Source organism: Puntigrus tetrazona, chromosome 11 (assembly GCF_018831695.1).
Source record: "Puntigrus tetrazona isolate hp1 chromosome 11, ASM1883169v1, whole genome shotgun sequence".
Classification (NCBI taxonomy): domain Eukaryota; kingdom Metazoa; phylum Chordata; class Actinopteri; order Cypriniformes; family Cyprinidae; genus Puntigrus; species Puntigrus tetrazona.
In genome coordinates this window covers 23,894,766-23,907,572 of record NC_056709.1, presented here as the reverse complement: position 1 = coordinate 23,907,572, position 12,807 = coordinate 23,894,766, and the positions used below count along the sequence as shown (strand labels likewise).

The following is a 12,807-nucleotide window of genomic DNA, read 5'->3' as shown; positions in this document are numbered from 1 at the left end:
GTTATGTAAAATATTTTTTTCCAAGTCTGTTCCGCTCTCACTAATTAAAGCTGATTGTTAACTGTGCGTGAACAATCAAAACGATTGTGCAACAATTCTATTTATGGTCTCAGCCTAATTTCATTCGCTACATTTGCATGTATAATGCAATGTAAAGCCATTATTGTAAAGACTAGCCTGGGGATGTTCTAGTAAAAAGCAGCATCATCTCTGACACATGCTTCTGGATTTACAAAGACCCCCAGCCTCATATTTCATCAATCCCCCTGTTCTTGTTCCACCGTTGTTTCTGTTATGTTGTTCTTTTAGCTTCAGGGGCTTGGCGACTTTGAGTTACTGCACAGACAGTGCTGTGGTGAACTGTTCAAACAGGTCACTGGAGCATCTATTCTACCTGAGGCCATGCAGAGAACAAGAGAAAGAGAGAGGACAAGAGAGAAAGGGACAGAATGTAAAGCAAAAGTAAAAAAAAATATACACTGTTGTCTTGGCGCCGTTCTGCCTAAGGCCTGAAATGTCAAGGTACTGTGGGGCTTTTTTTTTTGTTTTGTTTAGTGGACAGCTGAGTGTGTGTACACATGAATAGAGAGGTTCTGACCATACAGACATATGCTGTTAATGTACATTTTGCTATAATGTATGAACACAGAATTTATGATGCTAAATAAAGAAATAAGGCATATAATGCACTGAACGCTGGACCGTCAGGCAGAGTGTGAACGGCACACATTTATGAAGAGTTGGGCTCAGATAAGTTTTTGTTTACATAATGTGTGTGTGCAATGTGTATATTTATTATGCGTGTATAAATACAAATGCACGTGTTACGCTTGTATATTAAATATATTTAATTATATATAGTTTTATACGAATATAGATTAAATATGAACATAAATAGATGTAAAATTTTCAAATTTAAATGATGACACTGAAGTTGCGATCCTTCCTATTGTGGTATTGCTAAGCAGTAGTGCGCATCTATTCATAAATGCACACTTGCCTTTTATTCTCCCTGCATGTCTCTCTTTTCTCCATTTCTCCTCAAGATGACCCAAAACGCTTCTAATTATGAGCTGGTTCCTGCCGGTGTTCCGGCTGCCAGGGAGTCAGCTGGGTTCACTGATCCCTCAACGTGTACAGCTGTTATCTTTGACTTGTGTCCAAAACCCAGATTGGAAGTGAGCTCAGAACCAGACAAGTGCGAATCCCTCTGTTTAATTGCTAAGGCGCCGTTGCTCTGGTCTGCCATTCTGCCGAGGACCCCAGCGGTGCGTTGAGCATTTACCTGTGGATTAACAGAACATGAAACCAGGGAAAGATTCAGAAAAGCAAGATGTAATGTGAGCTTACTTGCCCTAGAGAGCGTGCCTGCCTGCCTGCCTGCCGCGTTGAGGAATTGAGGGAGAAAACTAAATTGAAAACAATGCCGGGATGGACACAGAGAGAACTGCCTCCATACTGGGAGGTGTTAGTAGTAACTCATCTCCTCATCTCTTTTGTCTCCTCGGGAGGTCTTTGAAGAGCGTGCTCTAAAACAGGGTGATAGAGGTGAAGGCATCCACATGCATTTGATATGCAACTTAAAAACAACTTCAAAATATTCAAACAAGTTTACAAAGTTGAACTTGTTGGTCTTTTGGAATTATAGGAATTTGATATAAAGTTTTCATAAAGTTTTTAACACTGACAATAAAAAAAAAAAAAAACATTATTAAAAATTAAGCTTCATTGATAATAACTGAGCAACAAATCAGCATATTAGAATGATTTCTGAAAGATCATTTGACACGCAAGAATGGAGTAATGATGCTGAAAATTCATCTTTGCCAGCACAGGAATTAATGAATGTACTTTTTTTTTTTCTTTTTTAATTTTAAATTGTAATATCATTCGAGTACACTTTCATTCAATAAAGGCTTGTCTTGGTGAGCATAAGACACTTTTGTCCTTGAACGAACAGAAGGAGAAAAGAAAAAAAAAACCCTTCTTGTTCAATTAAAAATAACCTAATGCAACATAATTCTTGATCATTTTGGTAACAAAATAATTTAGCCTATCCCAGAGGCTCTTTTTTCATTAAAGTTGAATGAAGCTCTAAGTCAAGCTCCAAATAAGATAAAATGCAGTTTCTGCGTAAACTTTAATTTGCATACATTCAATTATCTTGCGTAATTGTGTTTTACACCAAAAACAATGTCAGAATATTCATTTTGATGTTGCTTTTTAAATGCTTGTTGCGAGTGGCTATCAGCACAGTTTTTATCTGGTCTAGCTGCTGGATGTTTTGCCTCGAGAACCGTTTATCTCGCCGCAATCTGCTGCGACGCATTCAGCGGGTACCTAACAGGTTGAATCGCTGTTGTCCGACTGTTTCCTCACATCTGATGTCTGCAGGGGCGACCTCTTCTCCGGAGCGAGAGAAATTCACACTTAAAGGTTATTAACATAACCTCTGGCACCTCACGCAAAAGAAAGACAGATGAGAAAAAGTGACTCAATTATTCATAGAATGAATAAATCATCCAGTATATAACTTTGGCACCACTCCGGTCACGTGTCGGAACGGGAGACGGGCGATGAAAGGCGAGAAAATATCCCAGCCTGCCCTCCTGACCGGCAGCCATCGGTTCTATTATTCATCTCCTTTATTATAGTGTCTTACTCTGACCTCTTACATGCCCCCGGTAAATCCACATACAGAGAAAGAAAGAATGAATGAAGGGTGTAAATATATTAAGCCAGGTTAGCCTATGCGTTCAAGATCCCGTAAAACAATCTTAAATTTAGATGCCGTGCGGGTGTTTGATTATGACATGATAAGAAGGATCCGTGCAACATTACACCCATCACAAAAAAAAAGCGCATGAAAACATATTGCTCTTTTTAATAAAAAATACAAAAGTAATTATCTCCTTATTTCAGCTTACATAACAGTCATAATTATTATTCACATGGTTAAGCACTGCAGTGTAGGCTGCAGGTGCATTTTAATATGCACGGAAGGTCACCGAAAATGCTTGTATTACAATGTCAAACGTTTGTAATTCATATCCACAGACCATCACCACACTACTTCATAGTCGCACATTATATTAAAATTCATTCAAAAGACAAGAGAGCAGAGGAAGAGGCATGTTATCTACTGCCTCTGGGTTCACTGCAGGGCAAATTAGTAAGAGGTAGAGTTATGTGATCTTTTACACACTTTAATGTCCATGAGTTACGTTCATGAACACATGCAAAGGAAGATTACCGTCATTAAAGACGCTATCAATAAATGAGTTGAGTTTTTAGTGGATTTTATTGAAAAAACAGATTTCACTTTGAAGATTCGCCAAAAAAAAAAGGTAAATGTGCAGCCATGTTTAACATTGTTAGGTTATTTTTTCATGGGTGAATTCCAGTTATTTCAATAAAAAAAATCACGTATTCAGGGATTTTGGGAGATTTTCAGACACCCATTTTGCATTGCAATACAAAAGCTGATGGGTTGCAAGTGCTTTGAACATCACACTATACTATTGACAGAAGTCCACTGACCTTTTTTTGCCCATGACAAGAGCTTTAATATCTATATTGGTGGAAAAAAAAAGTAAGACAATGTAAACAACTGGCAACTTTAAATCTTAAATGTATCAAGCAACTTATTACTTATGTTTCTCTGAATTTTTAAAGCAGTAGTTCAGCCAAAAATGAATATGTACTCACCCTTAAGCCATCCAAGATGTAAATGAGTTTGTTTCTTCACAGGAACAGATTTGCTGAAATTTAGGATTAAATTAGTTGCCCACGCTAGTCCTGATTTTGTCGAGTCTGGTGTGTTCCTGGGTCAACATATTTTAAAATCTGATTGGTTAACCACAATGTTGTTCCAGGGTCAACACAGATGTTGATTCAGGAGCACGTCAAACTCAGCAAAATCAGGTTCTGCCCACCAGTCATCAGAATTCAACATAAATGTTTCTTTTTAGGTGAGCTATGCTTCTAAAAACAGCACATATGTTTCATCTAGAATAGCTACAGCTGCATTTGTTCGGCTTTGATATTGAATTCAGCTATAGTGCCCTAAAATATAACAGTTAACCAGCAAGTAACACAACAGAAGCATTCAGTGACACATTCACCAAGTGTCATGGATTAATGAATATACTGTTGTTTCTGTATTACCAACCTGCTCTTCCAGGCTTTTTCCAGCCCACAAATCTAAACACCGAACAGATGTCTTTGTTTACACCACAACGCATCAGAAACTCACAAAAGCTGCCCCCGTGTTACACATCTGTGACAGTGTAATGAGAACCTGCGTAGCGATGCTGTTTGCCATAAAACGCAATTTCACCTCTCTGGTTTTTTTTATTTTTATTTTTTATCATTTACACCACCTGATCCACCTTTTCTCCCCCCCCCACACACTCACACAAATATCCATGCTTTACCCTAAGCGCTTTTAACAATTTATGTAATGCTCAGCCCTTATCGGCACTTCAGAGTGACTTAACTGTTAAAGTGGTCAGGGTAGTTTAGTTTGGCTCTACAAGCCTCTCTGTGAATAGAAGGTGAAGCCTTAACCGTTAAAAGCCCCTTTTGGGTGTATCTCGGGTCAGAGTGCTTGTTATGTGCGCTATGTTAATGTGTTCAGCCATTCAGCGAAGAGGCTTGACGCAACGAGTGGGCCTCTCTTGACAGTTAGAGGCAGAGAGAGAAAACTTAAATGAATTCTGAGCAAGTGCAGCACAACAAGAGGTCAGCAAGAGAGAGAACCACAGGAAAGCTTTTAATCACTCAATCAAAACCTTGGGAATCAGCGGCAGAAACAAGAACAGAATATTACGGCCTCTCTGAACTTTGGTAAATGACCCAGTGCTTATAATGAGGGAGATTTCAGAGGGTCAGTCCACCTTTGACTAATATCTTGCTTGTGTATTGGTGTGAAGAGGTAATCACAATAACAGGAAAAGCCAATTTGATCAGTTTAGACTGGCTGGGTTTAAAAAGCATCGCTTTTAAAAGATCCGAAGTTAAGTTATAAAATAAATCAATTTACAATCAAAATGTACAACTGCTGAACAAACACTTTACAATACCTCATGGTGGTTCTGTTTTGAGCTTGCTTTAAAACAGCGCATAATGGCAAATGTAAGAAGTTCACAAAGTTCGTTATTTTTCAAGCTTTTAAAGGAAGGAAGCTGAGAAACAAGGAAGCCATTCCACCCTGCTGCAGGTCACACTTTCTACGATTCAGCATATGAAAAAAAACCCCATCTAAATACCATCTCTAGATAATTTCTAGATCCTTAAACTTATTTTAACACACTTTACTTATTTTCTAATAAGAATTGGCGTATCTGAATAATTAATGCAGCAAATATTTAATGATTAATGCCTTAACACTTAGCTGGGAGAAACAGAGACATATTTCGAATCCACTGATTGCATGTTAAATTGAAGCTACTCAATGCAGTGCGTCAGTCAGAGCCATAATCGTGCAATTCATGTTCATAAATAATTAACAGCAGCTTAATCCTGGACCATTTTAACATTTGCCAAGGAATTGCATACTTGATTTTCCACCTTTTCAAATCATAGTTTCTTCCACATGTTAATATGTTAATATGAAATATTGGTCATTTTCTGTGGTGTTTATTTAATTTAATGTTGAATGATCATTTGCTGCAGAGTACCTACAACTGTGCAATTTTGTCCTGTTTTTATTAAAATATATAATTTTAGAGTGCAGACCAATCATTGAAATGTTTGCATAAATATAGGTCTTGGAACTTAACCAACTTGGAGAGCACAGTGATTTGCACTGAAAGCAATACTACTATACTATAAACTATACTATACTATACTATACTATACTATACTATACTATGAACAAACACATGCATGCATATATGTAAGAAAGAAAAATATGTTTTACATATTAAATATACATTAAATATATATATATATATATATATATATATATATATATATATATATATATATATATATACATATATACATACATATATATATACATATATATATATATATATATATATATATATATATATATACACACATATATATATACATTTATAATATATATATATATATATATATATATATATATATATATATATACATATTTAAAATAAAATATATGATTATAAATATAAAAATGTATATACTTGTAAATAATAAAACAAATGTGTGTGTATTTATATATACATAAGTATACACAATACACATATAATAAAATATATATAATATATAAAAAAACTATTATTTTGGATGTGATTAATCGTGATTAATTGTTTGACAACACTAAATATAATATATAACACTAAAATGTACTCAGAAGACAGTGCAAAAAGTTGCACAAGAAATTTCATTCAGCTATAAACTTCTGTTTATGTTCCATTTTTATTTTTTTTTGTGGGTGTCATCACTCTACAAAAGAGTGCTGACCCTGACAGAAAGCTATGATGACTTCATCATATAAAACTCAAGCTCAACCAATCACTTTCACCTCTTCGCTCCCCACTGCCTGGATATTACCCACACTCCCCCAGGGTGCGGATCTGTGTAATTGTTTTCACTCACTGTCCATCAGTCCTCTGAAGAATCAGCGGTGGTATTTGGCATGGCTCGGGCTGGTTTGGAAAACAGAGGGCGGGCAGAAGCTCTTGCCAGCTGATGTAGAGAAGACAGAATTACAGCACTGGGTCCTATGGACAGCACCACAACGGTTATAGAAGTAACACAGGCCCCTGCGGTACCTCATTAATCACCATGGCAACCTAATGGAACATGCCAGGATGGAGCGCTGGTGAGGTGGAGATAGAGCGGCAGGCATGCGGCAGCTCCAGGTGTCACTGTAATGCAATAACAATGGTAAATCAACGGCCCATTGGCCTGTTATGAATGTTCAGAATGGAGTGCTTTAGAGTCTGAAGATCCTCTCCTCGAGGCAAAAGATTGCTTTCAGTGGCCAATACTACATGACTATACTAAAACTCACGTCATATTTATGCATTAGGGAGTTGTGCTATCCAAAGTGACTACAAAGTGTATTCAAAGTAAACAGTACATTTTGTCTATATGCATGTCCCCTAGGATTCAAAGCCAAGATATTTCTAGTAACGGTAAAACACATTTTAAGGTTAATAAGTTGAACTCCGTCGCATGCTGTTGTTATCACAAATAATGATGTTGTCCTTCAGTTTTTCTTTTACACAGTAATTTAGTCTTTTACAGTAATGCAGTGTCAGAGCAAGGTATTTTAAGGTTTAAAAACGGAAGAAAAAAAAAATATTATTAAACTAAAAGTTTGGGGTCAGATTGCCTTTGAAAGACATTAGTACTTATATTCGGCAAGGACTTAATTATATGTATACATTGTTAAACAAATAAATGCAAATAAATATCTGTCTTTCTTTCTAGCCAATAAGCATTAATAAGTAAAAATATTCTTTAAGCAGGCAGCATTAATAATAAAAATAATAATCTGGTCGTTTTGCATTTATAATGAAGCTGAAATTGCCCCACTGTCACTGTTACTATTATATATAACAAATATTACATATATTTGCACAGACATGCTTAGCAAATTAATTTATCATAGCAATTCAGGTTAATATGTTAACTGTTAATGATCTACAGTTAAAAAAACCCACCACCTTATAGACATTTACTGTAAATGCATTACCAGAAAAATTACTAACTTATTAGAAATTTTTAGAAACAGTTGCTATTTGAAAGAATGGACAGAAAGAAGAATAGGAAGGAATATGGAGAGGGAGTATTCATACGTCAGCATTCATAGTACCCTACAGTCAATTTTGCACCTGTTGACTTTCACTAAACAATCGTCCATTGAGAACTGTTATGTTGGTTGCACTTAGCAATATCAATATGCATAAGTGTATATGAGTGTGCAATGTCATTTCTATGGAGACTCTAGTGTAAAGTCTTGCATTTTATGGCTTAAGTGACAATACATAAAGCCGCCTTCAGTTCTTCAGGATCTCAAACGTTTTTTTTTTTTTCAGTGTGCCCCAAGTGTGTCCTTTCAGGTCTTCCTAGTAGATGATGGAGTGATCTCTAGTCCTCGTAGCTGAAGGCTATAGCAGAGCTCAGAGGAAACAGGAGAATGACGGCCGAGTGGAGCTGAGGGTCAGGGTGAGTGTGTGCACAGCCGAGAAATGAGCCTTTAATGCAGGTTTTTATTTGTGTAGGGGACATAGTGTCAGATGCCTCAGTAAATTGTGGTTGGTGGAAGAATCAGCACCTAGCAGAGCAGGGATTCAATTCCAGTCAAGGACAGGTCAGAGATCATTCAGAGGGGACGAATGAGTGACACTGAGGCGGGGGAAGAGGAAATAATACCATTGTCGTAAAATAAATAGCAGCAGCCTAGGTTGGTTGCGTATGATATTTAGTGGCATGCTAGTTTAAAAAATAGTAATAATAATAATATTTTTGTGGAAATTGATTTCAGTGTTGTTTTTCATTCATGCTTTTATTCAGCAAAGATGCATTACCAGATGAGAGCTGAAACGTTCAATTCTGCTTCAAATAAATGCTGTTTTCTTTCTAGTCTTTCAGTTGAGAAAAAAATAAAATAAAGCTAAAACCAGTTAAATAAGCACCACAGATGTTGTCAACATTGATAATGAAATGAATCTTGAAATGAATGCATGTGCAGATTATTTATATATATATATATATATATATATATATATATATATATATATATATATATATATATATATATATATATATATATATATATATATATAAATACAATTTCAAGGATCTATACAAAGGATCTACACTTTTTTTCTCCTAGAGATCTCAGGTACCAATATTAGTTAAAATATTTACCAATATCATTTAAAAATCCATCAGTTATCAATATTACTTAAAAATCCAAAAAGCCCGCTTGCCACATAAATATCTTTTAAAAGCAACAATCATTTTTTGCCCATCAACAGTACAAAAGGGCAGATGGGATAAAGAGAAAGAATCATAAGAAATAGGGAATAAACATAAGAAAACACAACAGAAAGTAAGAAATACCTGTTATGACTCCACCCATCACATTCACGATAATCCGAAACTTATGTCCAGCTATCTCTCTCTCTCTCTCTCTTACTCCTCCTCCCTCATCAAACTTCCACTCTCCATCCCCTGATCGTGCCATTGAGGTCTCGCTCCGCCTAAAGTGGAAGCCCTGAGGAGAGCAGAAGCAATCTAAATCAGTCACTGCCTCAGAAAAACAGCCCAGCAAAAGACCTCAGTCTTCCAGTGAGACATGAATCAACTCAAATCACCCTCTCTCTCTCTCTCTCTCTCTATCTCCCCCCAAACCACGACTTTCTATTAACATCGCTTTGTCAGATTTTTCTTTCTTTCTTTCTTTCTTTTTTTAATGAGATCTTCAAGAGAAAGAAGAGAATAAAAAAAGAAAAGAAAAGCAGAGTTGATTCAGCGTACACTGTCTGCTGTAAATTTGCTGGGGCAGCAGCAGCTGTTGGCAGGATGAGGTCTGATATTAAGGTCTAGACGACATTTAAGGAAGTGTGATTAGAAAAACCAAGGGGTGAGCACAAAAACTTTGACTTGGAGAACTTCCTGTAATCACAATTCATTACAGCACATTAAATCCTTGCAAGTATGTTTAGAAAAGTATGTCAAGAAAAACATAGTAAGATTATTTACTACATACAGCATTATAAAGTGCATACCAAAATGGAAGTACTTGAGTCAGACTTTGTAATATTTTCAAGGCTGACTAAAATGGTAGTGGGAGTCTTTGGAAATACTACTACATATTTTTAGTTCTTCTGGCTTTAAAAATTTAATCGAATTGTTATCATCAAGGTGAAGATCTCCAGGCAGTAAAATTGCATTGATGACCTCTGCTTTTCTCAGGGTCTCTGCTAACTAGCATTACTAAAGAAATCTTCAGAGTCTGAAAAACTGTAGAGTAAGGTGTGAAATACCAGACTCTATCTCACTAAATTGCTTAGCTACTATAGTCAGCGGAATAAGAGTGGAATGAGGGTTTTTTCTTTACAATGTAGAAAATCAAACACTTTGATGTATGTTTATATGTTTGTGTGTGTGTGTGTGTGTTTAGTAGTCAATATTTCAAGTGAATCAAAAAGTTCACCAAAATTATTCCAAGACAAGAACATATTTTGATTTTAGGACAATTTGGTGAGAGATTTTGATCCACTTCAGATGTGTGTATATATATATATATATATATATATATATATATATATATATATATATATATATATATATATATATATATGTATGTATGTACAAAGTACACACACATAAATTACGTTTATTTTGAATGTGCTTAATCACGATTAATAGCACTACAGTGGTGCATGAGAAAATCTTAAATGTGCAGCTTTTAGTCATGCAAAATATGTGCTGAATATACGCAGACAACAGTCCTGGAAACAAAAGCAAATTAGGCACCATAATCTTCCCCAAGAGACACTTTGAGCAGGCAGTGACCACAAATATTCATGATCATGCATTTTCAGCATTGAGTCTAAGCAAATGTTGAAATAACAAATGCAGAGAGCTGTGAATTTATCAAGGCCCACAGTCATGAGTTCCAAGCTAATGAGGACTGCTGAAAATTATACATTATGATGCATGAGATATGGATAATGTATACAAGCTGAAATGTTTGCAAGAAGCCAAATACAAATATATACTTTCTCATTCTCTCATCAGGCACCTCTGGATGTTTACACTGATTTTCTCTAGAACACTTTGATGGATGAAAACCTCATCTCATGTCAGTGATGCTTAAGAGCTGTAAATAGCTGTCAGATGCCGTTGCAGTGCATGCATGTCAATCTTAATACACACGCCTTTGATGTGATGGCTGTTTTAGCTTCATAAGACGTACATAAAGGTCTTTGCATGGGAAATAATCAAAGCATTGACATCGCTACAAGGGGGATTGTAGGAATAGGTAGCGAATGCAGTTTTCACAAACTTTCACAATAATCCGACACTGCAGTTTAATGCAGAAAAAGGTAAAGAATATACAACATAGCATTGCTTGCTTGCTCAAAATGAACAGTTACTGCTAAATACCGGCAGAAGATCAACATCAAAGCTCTCCACTCACAATCTTCCATCTCCAGCTTTTAAGGTGAAGCAAACAGAATCATTCTGCTCTCCACCAGAGGAATCATTGTGGAAAATAAAGAGAAGAGACAGTGAACTGTGTAATCCCTCCATTCACACGTGCATGTGTGTGCCGCCTCTTTTCTGTCTATCTTTCTTTCACTTTTGTCCCCTGAGCGCCTCCACACTTCTATCAGCTTCCTTCGTTATTCATTTTAAGCAACCAATCTACCTTAATTGAAAATGGGAATGAACACACTATTGAAAAAAAAGAAGAATAATTGACATGGTTACACTGTGCTGGTAAGCCTTTAATTCAATAATATGGCAGATTAAGGGGTTGGATTCTACCTTCTCTGGAAGCCCTCCCAATGGGGAATGGTTCCACTTGGCCGGAAAATGATTATAGAGGAATGAACACATGCACAAGAAAAAAAAAAAAAAAAAAAACAGCTGAGTCAATTGAAGCAACTCACCAGCACACATGCACACACCAAATTGGGAAGTATCATTACCTCCAAACAAATTTACTTATTCAACACCAGAAAAGACAACACAGTGATGATATTCATGCTTTTCCTGCCAAAAGTTAAATGCTTAATTACCAGTAAACAGATGGCCAGCACACATCCAAATCTCAGTAAAATCAGCTGCCGCATAGAAAACACACCGATATATATGTGTCTGCATGCCGCGCACAAAGAATGTAGCATGTTTGCCAAATTCTCAACCTGTTTCAGAGGCCTATGATGCATTTGTTATGACACTGCGCATATTTGTGGGCTGCCAACTGATTAAAACATTTAATCACAATCAAAACATTCAGTTTGCTCCCAAGAGGAAAAGAATCTATACTATTTTTGTATAATTTATAAGTTATTGAAGTTATTAATTTTTAAGCGTTTGTTTATATAAAAGTCGGATTGGCACAAGTGTGTAAATAAAAAAAGAAACACCAACGGAGTGTATTTAAAAGCCCTCTTTTGTGTGGAACACAGATCAGTGTTGTGGGAATCAAGCTTATTTAACACTGTTGCCACTGGTTGTTTTTCACGTCCATGGATTAAAGAGGCTATAAATAACATGATATTTAGCCCCTGGCATGCACATTTTACGAGGAGAATCCCACCAAAAAATGTAAAATAAATAAAAATTTTGCAGGGAATCCACTTTGTAACACGATTTGACTAGATTTAAGAAGCAAATTGGCTGGGTTTTGTTGTGAAAACCTGGCAACCCTGCCACAGATTCAAATGAAAGTTTAACAGCCTGAAACCAAGCCTCCATTACTATTTTGAAAACTTTAGAACTACAGTAGTAACAAAAGAACAGTGAATTGCTTCATTAAAAGCTTTTTGTATGACTGCATTAAAAGCTCACCGTCTTATGTAGGGTATGAGAAAGAGATTGTGATTACCTGCATCTGATACAGCATTCATTCTTCAGATCAATCTCATATTCACAATAAAACATTAGTCATTAGTAATTAGCGTTGTCAGTTTAAAGCGTTAATTTAATTAATTAGTTATAATGTGACTAAAATATTTGAACGCAGTTAACGCACTGGCCCTGCACCAGACCTGTACTTCATCTTACATTTAATACAGTTGACCGCTGAAAGATATGATTTTGTCAGCACTTAGCAGCGTGCAT

At 36.0% G+C, this 12,807-nt stretch overlaps 1 long non-coding RNA gene across 2 annotated transcripts; it reads right to left on the bottom strand.

Annotated features, from left to right (window-relative positions):
• Positions 1 to 846: 846 nt before the first annotated feature.
• Positions 847 to 4,299, bottom strand: LOC122353816. Of its 2 annotated transcripts, XR_006252058.1 has the most exons (5): positions 3,709 to 4,299; positions 3,541 to 3,571; positions 2,341 to 2,452; positions 1,351 to 1,529; positions 847 to 1,285 (listed from the first exon to the last, which is right to left on the bottom strand). It is a non-coding gene; the product is annotated as an uncharacterized LOC122353816 (long non-coding RNA). The 2 variants fall into 2 exon arrangements; XR_006252057.1 differs by lacking the exons at positions 847 to 1,285; positions 1,351 to 1,529 and having other exon boundaries at positions 1,832 to 2,452; positions 3,709 to 4,298.
• Positions 4,300 to 12,807: the final 8,508 nt, after the last annotated feature.